Source organism: Tiliqua scincoides, chromosome 2, assembly GCF_035046505.1.
Source record: "Tiliqua scincoides isolate rTilSci1 chromosome 2, rTilSci1.hap2, whole genome shotgun sequence".
Taxonomy (NCBI): domain Eukaryota; kingdom Metazoa; phylum Chordata; class Lepidosauria; order Squamata; family Scincidae; genus Tiliqua; species Tiliqua scincoides.
Genome location: NC_089822.1, coordinates 237,410,564 through 237,429,695, shown reverse-complemented (window position 1 = coordinate 237,429,695; position 19,132 = coordinate 237,410,564). Strand labels below are relative to the sequence as shown.

At 46.0% G+C, this 19,132-nt stretch overlaps 1 protein-coding gene and 1 pseudogene across 1 annotated transcript in view; one reads left to right on the top strand and one right to left on the bottom strand.

Moving 5' to 3' along the window:
• The window catches only part of MDFIC2 (MyoD family inhibitor domain containing 2), a 70,820-nt gene that overhangs the window by 39,905 nt on the left and 11,783 nt on the right, over window positions 1-19,132 (bottom strand). The gene's annotated exons all lie outside the window — the stretch shown is intronic.
• Window positions 6,406-6,522, top strand: LOC136642668 (5S ribosomal RNA; annotated as a pseudogene).

The window sequence follows — 19,132 nt, the reverse complement described above, 5'->3', positions numbered from 1 at the left end:
ACGTGATTGTGAGGAGTTCCAGAAGGATCTCTCCAGACTGGCAGAATGGGCAACAAAATGGCAGATGCGCTTCAATGTCAGTAAGTGTAAGGTCATGCACATTGGGGCAAAAAAATCAAAACTTTAGATATAGGCTGATGGGTTCTGAGCTGTCTGTGACAGATCAGGAGAGAGATCTTGGGGTGGTGGTGGACAGGTCGATGAAAGTGTCGACCCAGTGTGTGGCGGCAGTGAAGAAGGCCAATTCTATGCTTGAGATCGTTAGGAAAGGTATTGAGAACAAAACGGCTAATATTATAATGCCGTTGTACAAATCTATGGTAAGGCCACACCTGGAGTATTGTGTCCAGTTCTGGTCGCCGCATCTCAAAAAAGACAGAGTGGAAATGGAAAAGATGCAAAAGAGAGCGACTAAGATGATTACGGGGCTGGGGCACCTTCCTTATGAGGAAAGGCTACAGCGTTTGGGCCTCTTCAGCCTAGAAAAGAGACGCCTGAGGGGGAACATGATTGAGACATACAAAATTATGCAGGGGATGGACAGAGTGGATAGGGAGATGCTCTTTACACTCTCACATAACACCAGAACCAGGGGACATCCACTAAAATTGAGTGTTGGGCGGGTTAGGACAGACAAAAGAAAATATTTCTTTACTCAGCGTGTGGTCGGTCTGTGGAACTCCTTGCCACAGGATGTGGTGCTGGCGTCTAGCCTAGACGCCTTTAAAAGGGGATTGGACAAGTTTCTGGAGGAAAAATCCATTATGGGGTACAAGCCATGATGTGTATGCGCAACCTCCTGATTTTAGAAATGGGCTATGTCAGAATGCCAGATGTAGGGGAGGGCACCAGGATGAGATCTCTTGTTATCTGGTGTACTCCCTGGGGCATTTGGTGGGCCGCTGTGAGATACAGGAAGCTGGACTAGATGGGCCTATGGCCTGATCCAGTGGGGCTGTTCTTATGTTCTTATGTTCAATCCTATCCTCAGTCGACCAATAGTGTGCAATGGTGCTGGCACAGCCGTCAATATGTGCTATGGGTAGGCAAGAGAACATGTTGCCAGTGGGGCCTGCTCTGATCTGAACCTGTATAAACTGGCATAAGTCCAAGGGGGTTATGGGTTCAAGGGGGTGTGTCCAGGCCTGAAAGGGGAAGTTCATATCAGTGTCACTGCCACTGCCACCAATACCTGCCTGTGCCCCCCTCCCTGACATGCCCTAGGCAGCCCTGATACTGTCTCCAATCTTCCCCCTCCCTGTCCTGATCCACCATTTCTTCACTCATGACCCACCCCAGCCATAAACTGGCTGGGCACTCTGGTGGCACACATGCATGGTTGCCAGCCATTGGTGCTGGTGGCTCTAGTCCACTTGCCATTGCTGTGGCTGCAGCATCAGTGGCCCCGGGCTTCTGTTGATGGAATGCATGTGCCAACAGCAAATGGTCTGGATAGGATTGGGCTGTAAAACTTGAATCCTCTGCATGCTTACTTGGAAACAGAACTCAGTGGGACTTACTTCTGAGTAGCCATGCATAGGATTGGGCTACAACATCTGAACAACAAAACTGGATAGGTCATGCTAGATACAAGACAAGAGGTAACTATAGGAATAGAAAATAGAAGGGCAGTACAAGGGGGACATCAGAGGTGTCACTAGGGTTTCCATCACATGATGTGAGAGCTCATTGTGTAACCCCCATTATAGATCTGCATAAGAACAGCCTCACTGGATCAGGCCATAGGCCCATCTAGTCCAGCTTCCTGTATCTCACAGCGGCCCACCAAATGCCCCAGGGAGCACACCAGATAACAAGAGACCTCATCCTGGTGCCCTCCCCTACATCTGGCATTCTGACTTAACCCATTTCTAAAATCAGGAGGTTGCGCATACACATCATGGCTTGTACCCCATAATGGATTTTTCCTCCAGAAACTTGTCCAATCCCCTTTTAAAGGTGTCTAGGCTAGACGCCAGCACCACATCCTGTGGCAAGGAGTTCCACAGACCAACCACACGCTGCGTAAAGAAATTACTTGTCTGTTCTAACTCTCCCAATACTCAATTTTAGTGGATGTCCCCTGGTTCTGGTGTTACGTGAGAGTGTAAAGAGCATCTCTCTATCCACTCTGTCCATCCCCTGCATAATTTTGTATGTCTCAATCATGTCCTCCCTCAGGCGTCTCTTTTCTAGGCTGAAGAGGCCCAAACGCCGTAGCCTTTCCTCATAAGGAAGGTGCCCCAGCCCCGTAATCATCTTAGTTGCTCTCTTTTGCACCTTTTCCATTTCCACTATGTCTTTTTTGAGATGCGGCGACCAGAACTGGACACAATACTCCAGGTGTGGCCTTACCATCGATTTGTACAATGGCATTATAATATTAGCCGTTTTGTTCTCAATACCTTTCCTAATGATCTCAAGCATAGAATTGGCCTTCTTCACTGCCGCCACACACTGGGTCGACACTTTCATCGACCTGTCTACCACCACCCCAAGATCTCTCTCCTGATCTGTCACAGACAGCTCAGAACCCATCAGCCTATATATAAAATTTTGATTTTTTTGCCCCAATGTGCATGACCTTACATTTACTGACATTGAGGCGCATCTGCCATTTTGCTGCCCATTCTGCCAGTCTGGAGAGATCCTTCTGGAACTCCTCACAATCACGTCTGGTCTTCACCACTCAGAAAAGTTAGGTGTCATCTGCAAACTTTGCAACCTCACTGCTCACCCCTGTCTCCAGGTCATTTATGAAGAGGTTGAAAAGCACCGGTTCCAGGACTGATCCTTGGGGCACACCACTTTTCACCTCTCTCCATTGTGAAAATTGCCCATTGACACCCACTCTCTGCTTCCTGGGCTCCAACCAATATGCACCCATACTAGACCATACAGAATAAATTACAATATCATATACATAACCTAAATGCAGTGTAACACCCATAAACTTTATTTATGTATTTTAATATATAAATAGGGTCAATATACAGGTCATCCAAAAGATAAGTAGCCAACAAAAAACCAGTGGCCAACCTGATGGTACTCACACAACTGAATGAGTTCTAGTATTGGCTCCGATACATGGAAAATAGAGCTGATTTTCTGATTTTCATACTAACACTTTATTGGTTCCTTGCTGTTGATAACAACACCTAATTGAATCTCAGAACAATCAGTCTCATTGGTCGATTTTGAGTGGAGGAAATCCACTTTTTGTTCCATAAGGCAATTGTGTTTTCTTTTTCCTGTTATTTAGTCACAATAGATAGAATACAGAATAATCTGATAGAATACAGCTATTTCAGAACTGTTTGTTTCACTGCATTTTGCATTAAATTATGCATCGAATGATATACAACACGATGGTATTATTCAAAAATACCAAGATTTCACCATTTTGGTCAGTAGTGATGTCTCCACTACCCCTGAGTGCATCACCCAGTCCTGTCTGCACCCTGCTAGCGACGCCACTGGGTGACATCAGGAGTTGTGTCTAATCAAGTGCTGGCCAAGCATCCACACCCATCAGAGAGCCTGTCTGGTCTGAATTTTCAGTACAACTGGCTCTGATAGTCACCAGTGCTTCTTCAGAGTGGGCCAGAAGCTTCTTGGGGGACCTGTTCAGAACGTTGCTCCAGAGTCCCTGCCAGCTTGGTGGTAGCACTGACCAAAAGGGTTCTGCCTCCTGCGTGATCAATGCTGGGTTGTGGGGAACCGTCATATACCAGGAGTGTGCACTGTGGATTTTGGATCATCCTAGCCCTGCTGGTACAATACAGTACTTGCTGCCAACTTTACTGCTATCCCATCCTCTTTGGTATCACACCACTACTTATGCAATTGCTCCTACCCACCTCTGAAGTCACTATGCTGAAAGGAGATGGACATTTGAATTGCCCCAGAGTAATCCCATCCCAGAGATACCAGGCTTTTGCACCCAGGGGACTCAATATATATGGCTCTATGTATTTTTATGGATAGAAAAGAAATCACTGCGATCATTTGATTCAATGGCTGAATAATACAAAGTATAGAAATTAATCTAGTAATTCTTGAAGTGGAAGGAATTAACATCCCTTAGTGCATCAGTGAACAATGTCAAACCCAAAGAGTCAATGCCAGGCCAGTTTTGCATCCCATATTTAGTTCTCCCTGAAGTGAAAGGGGGAGCTTTGCTGTTGACTTTGATGGAAGCAGGATCAAGCCCTTTCTTTGCGAGCCCTGACACGGAAGGTGGTGTTATGAAGAATTATTATATTTAAAATAGCTATGATGTAATATCAATGTCAATTCCATTATTTTAACAGATGTAAATTTGCTCTGCTCTTGAACTCTGGTGAATTTTGATGGCAATATTAAAGAGATACTATTAAAACTACTTAAGAGATCTATTTGTTTGAGAGAGGGGGGGAGAGAAGGCGAGGGACAGAGAATATGTGTATGTTAGGGGAACATAGTTCAAATTGCTTTCTTATTCACTTGCTGCAATTATTTATTTGAAAAGCTTCATATGTTCTACCAAATTAAAGTTAATAAGCAGCTAGAAAAGAAATAGAAGTATAGATTATTATAGGATCATATGAATGCCAGGAAAAATAAAGTTTTTAGGAAGGTTATTTTCACATATCAGGATCTCTCCATTCCTTCAAGGCGTTTTGGGTGGTACACATTGGATCAATCTTATTTTGTTCTTTTATCAACACCTGTGTTAGGCTGACCCAGTGTGACCAGCCCAAGGTCATCCACTGAGCTGTATGGATAAGAGAAGATCTGGACCCAGCTCTTCCCAGTCTAATTCCAACACTCTACTCCGGTGGTTCGCAAACTGTGAGTAACAACCCACGAGTGGGTTGCAACCCAATTTTTGGTGGGTCCCAAATCTGACAAGCTGATAACTGACAGGGGAAAATGTATTGAAGCCTATGAAAACAGACAGGAGCAGCACATGAATGCGTATTCATCAGTAGGCAACGGTGCCTTGGTACATTTTGAATGGGAAGCTGAGGGGAATGCAACGCCATCAGAATAGTCCCAGTCCAATGAACGCAGGCCCCCAACAAATTCTTGAGAAGGAAGTCATCATCTCCCCTCCCCCTGAAACTGACAAGGAAAATGTATCCAGCTCTATGGAAAGTGAAACAGCCACATGTGTGTGTTTACTTGTGAGTAGGCAAGCGTCCCTTGGCTCTTTTTAAAGGCCGGGAAAAGGGGAACACAAGGCCACTAGAATGGTCCCTACTTGATGAACATGGAGCTCAAAAAACACTCCCAGAGTCGGTCCCCCCACCATAGTACAAAGGATAAAAACAGAGGTTTGAGAGGTTGGTAAAGTGAAACTTCTTCTTCTTCTTCTTCTTTTTTTGCAGTCTCGTAAAACTAGATGGGTCCCAATAGAGTGCCATTAAAAAAATTTGGGTCCTGGTGCTAAAATGTTTGGGAACCACTGCTTTACTCACTTCATTATACTGGTTCTTCATCAATTTCTACTTTTTTGCCACAGTTTAGGGTGGTTTGAGCCATAGTCTCAATCACTGTAGTGCAGTGGTTCTCAAACTTTTAGCACCAGGACCCATTTTTTAGAATGAAAATCTGTCAAGGCCTACCGGAAGTGATGTCATGACCAGAAAGTCATATCATCAAGCAGGACAATTTCTAACAATCCTAGGCTGCAATCCTACCCACGCTTACCCAGGAGTAAGTCCCATTGACTATCATTGTTAAAAGCCTATACATAGAAGCCTGTTAAAAGTACAGAGCTGTCACATTTCCCCAGATGCAGTCACTTACCATGGGAGCATCAACTCTAATATATTAAAAACAAAATATTGAAATGAATGGAGACCCACCTGAAATTGGCTCACAACCCACTTAGTGGGTCCTGACCCATAGTTTTAGAAACACTGCTGTAGCCACGAAAATGTTTCCACTCAAAACAAGTATCTGTTTCCCCCCCCCAATGCTGAGATAGATTTGTGTGTTACTTGTCCCCCAATTAACTGTTGTTAGATATCATTAGTGTTACCATTTCACCTAGCTCACCTCTGAGCAGGCTTGAGAGCCACAAGCTCTGTAACTACAGTACTCACTGTAGAAATTAAACAGTCCTCATGGCTACATTAGTCTGTCTCTTTTATTCTAGATCATTTAACCTGTTGTGTTCCCACACTGATGAGCACAGATGTGAAAGGTGAAACTTTGGAAGACTGGACAAATATCCATTTATCCCATTGTAGTGTGTGAAAAGGCAGGCAGGTAGTTGAATAAAAATGTCTCTAGGATCACAAATATCTGGTATCTCCACCTGGTAGAGCATGTATACAGGAGACATACACGTGCAATTTTTCACATAAAAAGAACTAGTCTGGAAAGTACAGTTGGAAAGAAGTTCAGTAACATCTTGGCAGCAACTGTTACCCTGCACATGCCCGATCTTGTCTGATCTCAGAAGCTAAGCAGGGTCAGGCCTGGTTAGTACTTGGATGGGAGACCGCCTGGGAATACCGGGTGCTGTAGGCTTATACCATAGTCTTTCAAGACTGAAGGTTGCCAACCAACCAACCAGTAACATCTTACACTTGAAGTTGATTCACCTTTATGCATGCACACATTCACACGCACATACACTCACCATGCTTGTTTATTGGGGGTATGTGTGCTGCTGCTACAAACTCACAGCTGGGTTGAACAGTGCACACGTGTGCTTTTCATGAGAACTAGCGCCTCTACACAGGACCACACAGGCAATGTCTTTGCATCCTGACGGTAACCTTCATACGTATGTCTTCAAAAGGCATCTAAACATCCAAACACCCTACCTATTCAGGGCTTCTGACAAAGCACACCTCGTGCTCATCCTGCTGCCTCTCATCTAAACGACTTCATGGAGATGACAAAAAGGATCGTATTGGTGAGATGGAGGCCGCAGCCTCCACAAAGCTTCTTGGAATTGTCACAGGTAAGTGGTGTAATCAAGCTTTACTGGTACTTAAGATACTCTCTCACACTAGAAGTAGTTTAGCAAAGGCAAGGACAAGGAGAATTTCGGAAAGCCAACAAGTCATTTGGAGCAGAAATTTAGATCCTAAATTCAGTGTCACCTGTGGAGGATGTACATTCCATGAGACAGGGTGAGGATATTTTTCAAATGATTGCACACAATGATACGTAGGGCTGTGTTTCTGGTAGAAAATTGGCCCTTGTTTAGTATGCTAGTGGTTTACAACACTAGTGGATTTCTAGCTTCAGAGAATCCTTTCTACCTCAGAGAACGATCCTATTCTCCTTTAGTAAGGGAGCATTATTAATTCTGAGATGTGAGGAATTTAATGATGTTTAGTAATGGCACTACTCTTTTCCTTTCTAAGCAAATGGTTAAGGAATCCTACAGCAATTTTTGGCAGACGATCAGATCCAAGCCAGCAAAAGATGTGGTGGAGGGAGGGGAGGGGAGGGAGAGGAGCGAATCCAACTTGATGAGTGGCAAAAAAAAACCCCGAAAAGGTACTCCTGACAAAATTCTAGCACCTTATTTGCAGTTTTCCTACACGTTAATGGAATAGCTGACAGTACTCTTGAGAATACCAAGTGTATATCTCACAGTCTATTACCACAGAGTATTGGAAAACTTTCCCATTAGCAAAACAGTGCGCAGAGGCAAAAAATGTCAATGTGGAAAAATGGAAAATATTTGCAAGTAGTACATTAGCGTCAAAACTTGGGCTTCTGGAAAAGTGGAAAGTGACGTGCTGAACAAGTTATCTTATTTACTGCCAATTTCCAAAGCAAACTGTTCAAAGAAGTTTAACAGCTCTGTCTTATTCTCCACCCTCCCTGCCAATGCAGTGGCGCTAAAATGGCTATTGCTACAGAGACCACTGCGTCGGCTCGGTCATGTCATGAGAATGGATGATGGCCGCATCCCAAAGGATCTCCTCTATGGAGAACTCGTGCAAGGAAAGCGCCCTACAGGTAGACCACAGCTGCGATACAAGGACACCTGCAAGAGGGATCTGAAGGCCTTAGGAGTGGACCTCAACAGGTGGGAAACCCTGGCCTCTGAGCGGCCCGCTTGGAAGCAGGCTGTGCAGCATGGCCTTTCCCAGTCCGAAGAGACACTTGGCCAACAGACTGAGGCAAAGAGGCAAAGAAGGAAGGCCCATAGCCAGGGAGACAGACCAGGGACAGACTGCACTTGCTCCCGGTGTGGAAGGGACTGTCACTCCCGAATCGGCCTTTTCAGCCACACTAGACCAGGGGTTGGCAACCTTAAACATTCAAAGAGCCATTTGGACCCGTTTTCTGGAGAAAAGAAAATCTAGGGAGCCACAAAACCCTTTTGACATCTAAAATGAAGATAACACTGCATATATAGTTTTTTTTACCTTTATGATCTGCTGCAAGCTCCCCTTCCTATGCTAACCAGACAATATACTTATTGTCAAGATAGATATATCTTGACTGAGGGCCCATTCCTATCTAACTTTCCAGCTCTGATGCAGCCCAGACTTAAGGAAACAAATGTTCCCATACCTTGAGGAGGCCTCTGTGACTGACTCCCCACTACAAGATGCAGTGCATGCCCCATTAGAATGGCTGCACTGACACTGGAAAACTGGATAGGATTGGGCCCTGATACGGCACTCTGAGGCACACACAGGGTGACCAGATGTCATAACAATAAAAGAGAACAAGTCACCCCAAAATGTAGGATATTGAAGAAAAATGTAGGACCACAAAATAAAAGCTTAAAACACTCATCTATATTGATTATATATTGATCAATATATAGATTATATATTTATTATATATTGTATTATTGATCTCATGTGCCTAATTTAAAATTACTTATTATTGCATTTAAAACTGTATTACATATAATTTATTAATTACAAGAGGGGATGCGTTGCCTGCTCACAGGGAAAAGCAGGACATTTAAGTTCTTTTCCAGGACATGGGGCTAAAAAATAGGACATGTCCTGGAAAAAGAGGACCTCTGGTCACCCTGGGCACACACTGGGGCAGTGCATGCTAAGACGGCACCCTTGAATTTAGCACTCTTCATTTTCCCCAGGTCGACTCCCATCTTTCTTGCTCCTGAAAGAGCACCCCTTTCTAAGGCTCCCACAGCCCCATCTCTGCCCTCCTGCTCCCCATGGCACCCCAGAAAAGCAAGGTAAAGATGGAGTTACACATGTGCCAAGCCCCACCCCACGGCTGTGTGCACAGAAGATGCCCACAAGGGGACTGCAGGCACCTTCTGCCCTCTCCTGGGAGCTGCCCCTGCCTCCCTCCACCAAGGCAGCTCTGCCTGGGCTCCCCCTCCTGCCTCTGCACCTCCCACCGACCCCCCCACTGGAAGCCCACCCGCCTGGCGCCCCCACCCCTTGCCAGCCACACTCAGGGTGGCAGGAAGCCAGGAGGGGAGCCTGGCTGCTGTCAGCCACACTCACCATATACAGGACGTAGAGGGTGCACAGCGCATTACGGGAGCAGGCGAAGCCCCAGCACACCTTCTTCCCAGGCAGGAGCGGCCAAGCCCCCCTTTCCCTCCCCCGCAGCACAAAACAATCTCCTGCTCCCCCCAAGGGGAAAGCAGCAGCAGCAGCCCGTCCTGCACAAAACAATCTCCCCTTCCGCCCAAGGGGAAAGCAGCAGCAGCCTGTCCTGCCCCTTTAAATCCCAGCCTGCAGGAGCCAGAGCAGATGGCTGAAAGAGCCACATGCGGCTCTAAAAACACAGGTTGCCGATCCCAGCACTAGACGCTGTTCCAGAACCACCTTTCAGAGCGCGATACCAGAGTCTTTTGAGACTGAAGGTTGCCAACATGATGACATCCTGCAATGGGGGGGGGGGGGAGAGAAAAAGTTTTGGAAGTCTCCTCTGGATAAGAGAACAATAATTCCCTTACTTGGGGGAAGGCCTCATGCCACAAAGGTGCCTCATGGCACATGGCCATTCAGACCTGCGCTAGTGAAATAGCTGCCACAGGTCTACATGGACCCATGCCACAGGATCAGGTCCAGGAAGGGGGTTAGGATTTGGCAGCAGTGGCTGCCACCAAACCCTTCCTGGACAAGATCTACCCATTCCCTGCCCCCATTGCCTTCCTGTTCCACCTTCCCCTCACCCTGTCCTGCCCTCCCTCCACCCTATCCTGCCTCCCCTGCCACCTTACTTCCATTAGCAGCTTCTTCAAGCAGCTCTAGAGTGTGTGGGAAGTCTCCAGCCTTCCCGTTAGTGCTCCAGCAGTGCACAAGTTCACACGCTACCAGAGTGCCTTTTATGACTGGCACTGACTGCTTTACAGTAGTCAGTGCTTGTGGACACAGGTTCCACTGCCACCTGGTCCCATTAGGACTGAGCCGTAATCCTGTAATTCTACATGTCTTGAGTTACTCTCTTTCAGTCTTACTTCCCACATCTTTGAATAATAATTTTCTATCTACCTTACTGAGCATGAGATAGGACAATCAATCATCATCATCATCCTTTACACCAGAGGTGGCCAACCTTTCAATTTTAGGACTCCTGGACCTTTAACAATTGTGTAGAGGGAATTTCAGCAGAGATGAATTTATGTGAGATGACAAGCTGCACTTCCTGTAACTCCCTCTTCAACACAATTGTTAAAGGTCCAGGAGCCCTAAAGTTGAAAGGTTGGCCACCCCTGCTTTACACCATGATATCTATATATGCCGTGCCTTACAGAGTTACCCAGAGAACATGTCCTTGCACATTTTAAGTAGGGACAGGTCCCTACTCCCCAAGACTTTGCAGTCTAAAACAGACAGAAGGGGAACAGCAGAGGAAAACAGACAAGGGTGGGAGGGTAGAAATAGTGTGATAAATGTCATTCCATGTACTGAACCCATTCCTGCCCAGCCCATAGGTGTACACATTTGATCCTTGTTACACATATGCAATATTGGACAGAAATAGCTTAAACTTGTTCATAGTTTGGATTCAGGATCAATAAACCAAAGGCTATGCCATAAAAAGAAGGCAACCTTATTTAGGCTTTGATTCAGAACATGGCACCACAAATTCAGTCTGGATTTTCCACCTTTGATTCTGAACTTGCTTTGCCCTCACAGACCTTTGTCTTCCCTTGCCAGTGATGGGCACTGAGTGTGCCTGTGATATAGAATGCTGCAGCCACCTTTGGTTAAGGAGAGGCATTTCCTGTGTTAATACAGCTTTGGCTTCCTTTTGACTGTGAAGAGCCCTAACAGTACCATGTAACATGCAACGTTTTCCAGAACTAAGGAGGATATTATTAGCCCATGAAACTAAACATCTCATTGCTCCAGTACCCAGACATTTTTAGTTGTCTGAACATTATATGCAACGGGATGGAAAGGTACAAATTAAGTGATTTTACATACAAAACTGTTTCATTTCAAATCTAGTTAAAATTATCTTAATGACTTCTGTAAAGTGAAATATCAGGTTTTCCCTTTTCTTCTTTTCTCTCAGCCTGGGCTTCATGCAGGCACATTAATGATTATTTGTGAAAGTCACACTGTTTGCTTACAAGATATGAAGGCTTTTTAGACACTCTAATGACAGCTTTTGATTCGCTTGATAATATTTAGAATATGCCATAAAAGCCAATCTTTGAACGAACAGACCACTTTTATTGGCTTTTAGTCCCATTATTGCTATCATAAGTGGTAAATTGGCCTAATGCAAGTAATGCTGCTGTGTCATACCAAAAAACCATGGCTTAGTTGCGCAGTTTATTTCCTTTTTTATTTTTATTTTTAACAAGATCCCATTTTAAGATCTGGCAATCAAAAAGTAGCCCATCACAGCTACCAGAGGTCTCCTCCGGGGCATGAGTGGAGGTGTCTGTGGACAGCTACACTCTTGGTTATTAGTTATATATTGTTACATGCATCTGATGAATTAAACATTCCTTGGTATAGAACAATGGTCTTCAACCTTTTTCATGCCACAACCCTAATAACTAACTTAAGGACCCAATCCTAAAGAGTGTGCACCAGCTTACCCAGCACTGGCTTATCCAGTGCTTCCGGTTTACCCAGCACTGGCTTACCCAGCACCAGCTTACCCAGTGCTAGCCCAGCGCTGGCCAGTGCTGGGCTAACACCAGGGGAGCACCAGAGTTCTGCCACTTGGTGATTGCGCGGACCGCCGGGCAGCAGAGAGGTAGGTGGGGACATAGGGGGAGGGAGGAGGAGGCGTTCTGGGGCAGGGGGAGGTGGAGGTGGGGTTGGGAGAGAGTGGGGAGGAGGCATGCCAGCGGGGAGGGAATGGGAAGGTATCCCGAGCCTCCATGTCGGGCTGCCCACCTGACACGGAGCCTCTTACTTCTACACCAACCTTTGGGTCATCTTAGAATTGAGCAGCCCCATTATGGGGCTATATGCCTTATCTGGGGAAGGGGACAAAAGTTCCCTTCTCCAGGAAGCTGCCTTGAGCGCGCCGGATGCAGCAGCAGCCATTTTTGGTGCCACTGCAGCCCCGCATGCCAGGCAGCCCTGGAATGGGCTGCCCATAAATAAAGTATGAGACAGGGGACCCACTGTCTATCCCACCCCCTTGAACTTATCCATCCACTACCTGCCCCTGTCACTACTCACTCTCCACCTCATTTTGCCTTCCCAGTATTGTTTGTGGTAATATTCTTATATTCAAATATAATATTCAAATATTCAAATATTCAAATATTCTTATTCGAGGTACCAGAAAAAAGTTACCACAAAGCCTGGCACTAGTGAAAGCTATCTTAGCACAATTGCTAAGAACTTGAGCAGGACTGGGACACAATCTCCTGGTACTTGAAGGGGTACCCAAATGCCTCCTCTTTACCTGCCGGCGCTCTAGTCTCAGTGGCTTTCAACCTATAAGTGGCTGTGACCCTATTGGGCTCACGGTTGAAAAACACTAGTATAGACCAAGGCCACGGATGAAACATATGAGAACCATAATGGGGGTGGAGCAGTCAGTCAGTGGAAGAGCACACACTCTTCCTACAGGAAGTCCCAGACCCCAATCCTTGGCATCTCTATGGCCAAGGCTGGAGAAAATTCCTCTTGAAACCATGCGGAGCCACTGCTTTCCAGGGCACATAATCGTGAACTAGGTTTCCAATGAGCTCACTCAATATAGGACAGCTTTCTGTACAACCCAAGGCAGCCACTGCTGCCTGTTACAAGCAAATGCTGCTGACAAACCTATGGGCTACATTGATTCAAAGCAGCTGTTCACAGACATTGAGCACAAAAGGGCAGCAGGGAACGGGGTTAGGTCTCGATCCTTGCTGTTTATTTCTGAGTAGTCAGACATTTGAACACCCGTGCACAGGTGCAATTAGCAGACCGTCAAGTGCCAGTACTAGTCCGCCCAGGATCATGCTGATGATGACTTGTTGCAGGGGAAGAATTTGCTGCATCACAGTGCTTTGAATTCTAAAGAAAATGATCTTTTTTCTACAGGGCTTCGTAGTGTATCTAAGGCTGCAATCCTGTCCTCATTTACCTGGGAGTAAGTCCTATTGACTGTAACGGGACTTCTGATTAGGCATGCATAGGCTTGGGCTCTAAATGGAGTACTTCACAGAAAAGTTTAGGATCAACATTCTCATATGAGGGGGGGGGGAAGGAAGAAATCGAGATATGGGGGTGGTGGAAGCCAAACAATTTGATTAATCCCAATCAGTAGAGAAGAATATGCTTTCTACGTGCGCTGCTTCCGACGCATCCTCGGCATCACCTGGCAGGACAAAGTTCCAAACAACACAGTCCTGGAATGAGCTGGAATCCCTAGCATGTATGCACTGCTGAAACAGAGACGCCTGCGTTGGCTCGGTCGTGAGAATGGATGATGGCCGGATCCCAAAGGATCTCCTCTATGGAGAACTTGTGCAGGGAAAGCGCCCTACAGGTAGACCACAGCTGCGATACAAGGACACCTGCAAGAGGGATCTGAAGGCCTTAGGAGTGGACCAACAGGTGGGAAACCCTGGCCTCTGAGCGGCCCGCTTGGAGGCAGGCTGTGCAGCATGGCCTTTCCCAGTTTGAAGAGACACTTGGCCAACAGACTGAGGCAAAGAGGCAAAGAAGGAAGGCCCATAGTCAGGGAGACAGACCAGGGACAGACTGCACTTGCTCCCAGTGTGGAAGGGATTGTCACTCCTGAATTGGCCTTTTGAGCCACACTAGACGCTGTTCCAGAACCACCATTCAGAGCGCGATACCATAGTCTTTCGAGACTGAAGGGTGCCAACTACTACTAATGTAGGTACACTAGTCAGTAATTGGACTTGGGTGGTTGCACATGAATTATGCATCCAGGTTATGAATTCAGGTTTGACTTTAATTGCGCATCATTGGGAATGACAGTCAATCCTCATTCTCCATGTGTGCCTGTATAACACATGCATTGGTTATGTTCATGAGTAAGCTTTAGGTATACACTTACATCAGGACACTAGGAAGACATGCTGCTTTGACTTCCTGACTAAGAGTACACAAAAGTTAACTCTGGTTTTCCTTATGAAATGTGCCAATGAACCATAAGTAGTTGTAGAAGTAACATTTGGGTGGTTGTCTCTTAGGTGGAGTTCAGTACCCTGAGAAATGTATGGGACTGATTCATACATGCAAGTTGTGATCTCTTTACCTGAGGTTTAATTGTTGAGTTAACCTCAACCCCTGGGGGCTGGGGAAAAAAACAGGCTGTCAGTTTGGCTGTACGTGTCGTAAGAGGTGACTAAACAGTCACCAGGTAGATGGGACTCATCAGCCTGGGAAGGCAGCTCATCTGAGAGAAGGAAAACTCTGATCCCAAACCTCCACTGCCTTGTGGCTACATCCAGTTATGGAAAAGGCTTCAGGAGTCAACCTTGAGGCAAAATCTGGAGCCGGAGTCCCTGAGGCAGTTCATGGCTGAACACAGTCATGTTCTGGCAACTCCTGCGACGACACTGGAACCAACCGTATTGGCTTCTGCCTTTCCATTGGACCATTTCAGCTATGTGGAGAGGGGGGATTTGCTGCATGGGTAACAGTCTATCCTCCACGTCTACTTTACCCAGGCTTTGCACACTGGAGAGGACACTCTGTTCCAGAACCACCATTCAGAGTGCGATACCATAGTCTTCCAAGACTGAAGGATGCCAACAACAAGAGAAGAATAGACACATGTACAAGGGAAACACAGAGGGTCCTATAGCAGACTATATTTGGAAGGAGTACAAACCCTGGATATAGTTGTGGTTTGGACTGGGGGGGCGGGGAAATGGTCTAACATGGTGTTGAATAGATGGTCCTTTGGAATGTCTTACAACTCTGTGGGTCACGTCATGCATGCACGTATCTTATTTGATTGCTATACACTATCCTACAGTACAATGGAAGGCTTTTCACTCATTTTCTCCTCACAGATTCTGGGAATGCACAAGGAAGAAAACAGGGTTGGGCGCAGTGATCACCCCTGGCAGGAACCACAATTCTCAAATATGTGGAGAAGCTAATCATGAGTGCAAATGAACAAACAACACTTGCTGAACATGTGAAGGTATTCCATGGAAAAACACGGTGTCTGAAACATGTTTTGTATGTGGTGCTAAATCTGTATGGGCCCATTCACTGATGAAAGTCTGAGCATAATGTTGCACCAAGTGTTGGGTATGCATGTGTGAACCAGGCCTGTGATTCTACCAGATGCACTAGTGAAGTGAAAGTAAGGGATGCTTGCACAGAGAACAACATTAGCCTCAAGTGGGTTGTGAAGATGCCACAATGGCAAGCTTGAAGATCCTACCAGATGTTTCACTGGGACAGGGGTGGCCAACTTCTCAACTGTAGGGTTCCTGGGCCTTTAACAATTGTGAAGACTCCTTTTAATCCCTCCCACCCCTGCCCTAGGAGATACTTGTGACAGTGGGGGGAAGGGGAGATAAGTGAGGTAACTCATTTTCATTGAAATATTGTTCATATTTTTACAGTAAAAAGCCTTTCTCAGACTCCAGCCAATCAAACAAAATAAAATGTAAAATCCAGCCACCCACACACACACACACACACACACACACACACACACACACACACACACACACATATCACAGGTAATTTACTCACTAGGCTTTGATAAAGAAAGAAAATGAAGGCGAATCTCTTTCCCCTGGAGTTTTGTTCCAGATTGGTTTGTTTTTAATGGTAAGAGATTAATATCATCTTTATTATTTATACTCTGCAGTAATCCATGATTAAATAATATCAGAAGTCAGACAACAAATTTCCAGTTTAATTATAGATGCGGCAATATGACGAAATTGGTGCTCTTGCCTCTAGTAAGCTGTCTCTGAAAACTCCTAGCAGCTTGGCAGCGTCCTTCAGCCCATGTAGCAACAAAGTGTTTCCCTTACCATTCAAACTGTTCATGGGGAAGCGAAGCTGCAGAAAGAAGTTTTATTTCTCCTAGCCATTAGTGCAAAGACTCCTTGTTGGCAATGAGTTCTTTTGCCTAGGGACGTTCAACAGAGAAAAATCCAGCTACTTTCCTAGCCTTGGGCCACAAACCAGCAGGTTGTCACTCTGCCTGGTGATAATGTGTACGCAATTGCGCTTCAGGGTTTGTTTACATTCCAGCTCCTCCTGCTTACAAGAGAAAGGAAGTTTTACGCTCCCTATGGTTTAAAAAATTATTGTTGAAAACTAGGAATGGTGATGATGATGATGATGATGATGATGATGATGATGAATACTTACAGGTTGCTTTTCAACAAAGAGGTTTGCAAAGCAGTTTACAAATCAAAAGAAATGAATGGTTCCTTGTCCCCAAAGCACTCACAATCTAAAAAAAGAAACAGAAGAAAAGCTAGCAGGCTGTCAGTGGGAGAGATGCTGTACTGGGGTTAAAAGGGACACTTGCAGTCCAATCCTATTGGGTGGCCCTATCAGTGGAACTCATGTTCTGTCAATGGGAGGAGGAGGATGCTGGCAGAACCTCACTTCCGCTGGCAAGTGCTGCGAAGCCACCAGTGCAATTGCTGGCTGTGTCTGCCAGTTGGGGTGGGAGGTGGGTACAATAGGTCGGGCAAGGGAAGAACCAGGGAAATTTCTGGGCAGGGAGGGGCAGGTTGAGGGAGGAAGAGGGCAGGTTCAGCCACACTCCCTTGCAGCCGAATCCTATCCTTCTCCCTTTCCACTGCTCTTACACTTCTCAGTCTTACATCACCAAAATAACTGGCACAGGACCAAGGAGACCCATTGGAAAAGTGGAGGCTTTCCCCAAGGTAAGTGAATTTTTGTTCACTTACCCTGAGGAGACCTCTCCAACTGCCCTACCACCCTTGCAGTGTGTGCTCCATTGGCATGCCTGGATTGTTGGGGGGGGGGTAGTTAGGCAGGATCAGATGGTTGCTTTCCCCTCTAAATACATGAGAAGCACCACTGTAAAAAAAAGCCTCTTTGCCTAGTTACCTGATGAAGTTCTCATTTTCTTTAATGGAAGCCACAACAGTCTACCATTTAAGGATCTACTGTTGCCTGACAAGCCTGGTTATTTCTTTATTTAAAGCAGGCAAAGGGACACCTGTGTGTACATGAGTATGAGGTGCTGGGTGCCTGCCAAGAGAGCATGATTCAGACCAGTAACATGATCTAAGAACAGGACCGATGGCAAGAAGTCTCAGATCCATAGGCCAAGAGGAAGGCCAGACTCTTTATTGCTAGAGCAATCGCACGCACGATCATGCTGGCTTGGATGGAGCCTGGCCTGCTCCTAGAAAATTCTAGGAGCAACCACAACTTGCTTATTTGACCCTATGAACAAAAACCACTTCCTAGGACATTCTTGACACACAACACAATACCATACATGACTAATCAGATGTAAGTTCCATTGTGTTCAATGGGGCTTACTTTCAGGAAAGTGTGTATAGGATTTCAGACTTGGAGCAAACATGTTGTTAGCAAAACAAAAGAAAGATCTACAACCCAAGTGGTCTTCACCAGCACTATGATCAAATGCAATCAAGGAGGAATGTTAATGGCCTCTTCCTCTAGCTACCACACCCTCAGCTAGGTGCAAAAACAAAGACCCATTTACAACAGGTGATAAGCCATCAAGGGCCATCTCTCACAGAAGAAGGCTTCTTAATGAATAAATACTGGTTATTAGAGGGATCTGAAGGCCTTAGGAGTGGACCTCAATGGGTTGCCCGCTTGGAGGCAGGCTGTACAGCATGGCCTTTCCCAGTTTGAAGAGACACTTGGCCAACAGACTGAGGCAAAGAGGCAAAGAAGGAAGGCTCATAGCCAGGGAGACAGACCAGGGACAGACTGCACTTGCTCCCAGTGTGGAAGGGATCAGCATTTTCAGCCACACTAGACACTGTTCCAGAACCACCTTTCAGAGCGCGATACCATAGTCTTTCGAGACTGAAGGCTGCCAACTAACTGGTTATTATTATTATGAACTCACTCCACAAAATATTCCATAAAAATTTATGGGATATAAAGGTGCAAAATGTTGGGTTGCAGGACCCCACAAGTCTTTATTCCTCCTGTTGCTGCCTGGCTGTCAGTTTTGTTAAGCACTGACCTGCTGGTGCTTAATTAAGGTAACTTCATGCCAGCCACAATCGAAGAGCCACCTACCAAGCTGGCACCCAGAACCGCTGATCTCCTACTCCCATCTCTCTTCCAAACATTCTTCCCACTTCTCTCCCTGAGCTCACCTGAAGCTGCTGTGCCAGCATGAGCCAGAAAGTTATTCCTGTGGGCTGCCCCACAATGCATCCTTTCCCTGGAGAAGCAACTCTCACTTTCTTGCCCAGCTTCCCCCTCTCCCTTGAACTTAGCTTGCTGCCTTGGGCCTTCTCTAGAAGCTGCTGTCCATCTTTCAAATCCCATATTCAAAAAGGAGAATCCCCCAGTCCTGGTACCCTTGCCCTGTGACTCCTGCAACGCATTGCACCCATCTGACAGCAACGGGCTGGGAATCTCAGTCCTTGGTGCAGCCTCACCATCAATCCACAAACACCCCACATACTTTCCTTCTTTTGTCTCATGTACAGTCCAGTTGATGGCATACTTAGCACATCCATTATTGCTGTCTTATTGTTTAAGATACCTTGAATTGCTTTGATTCCTCT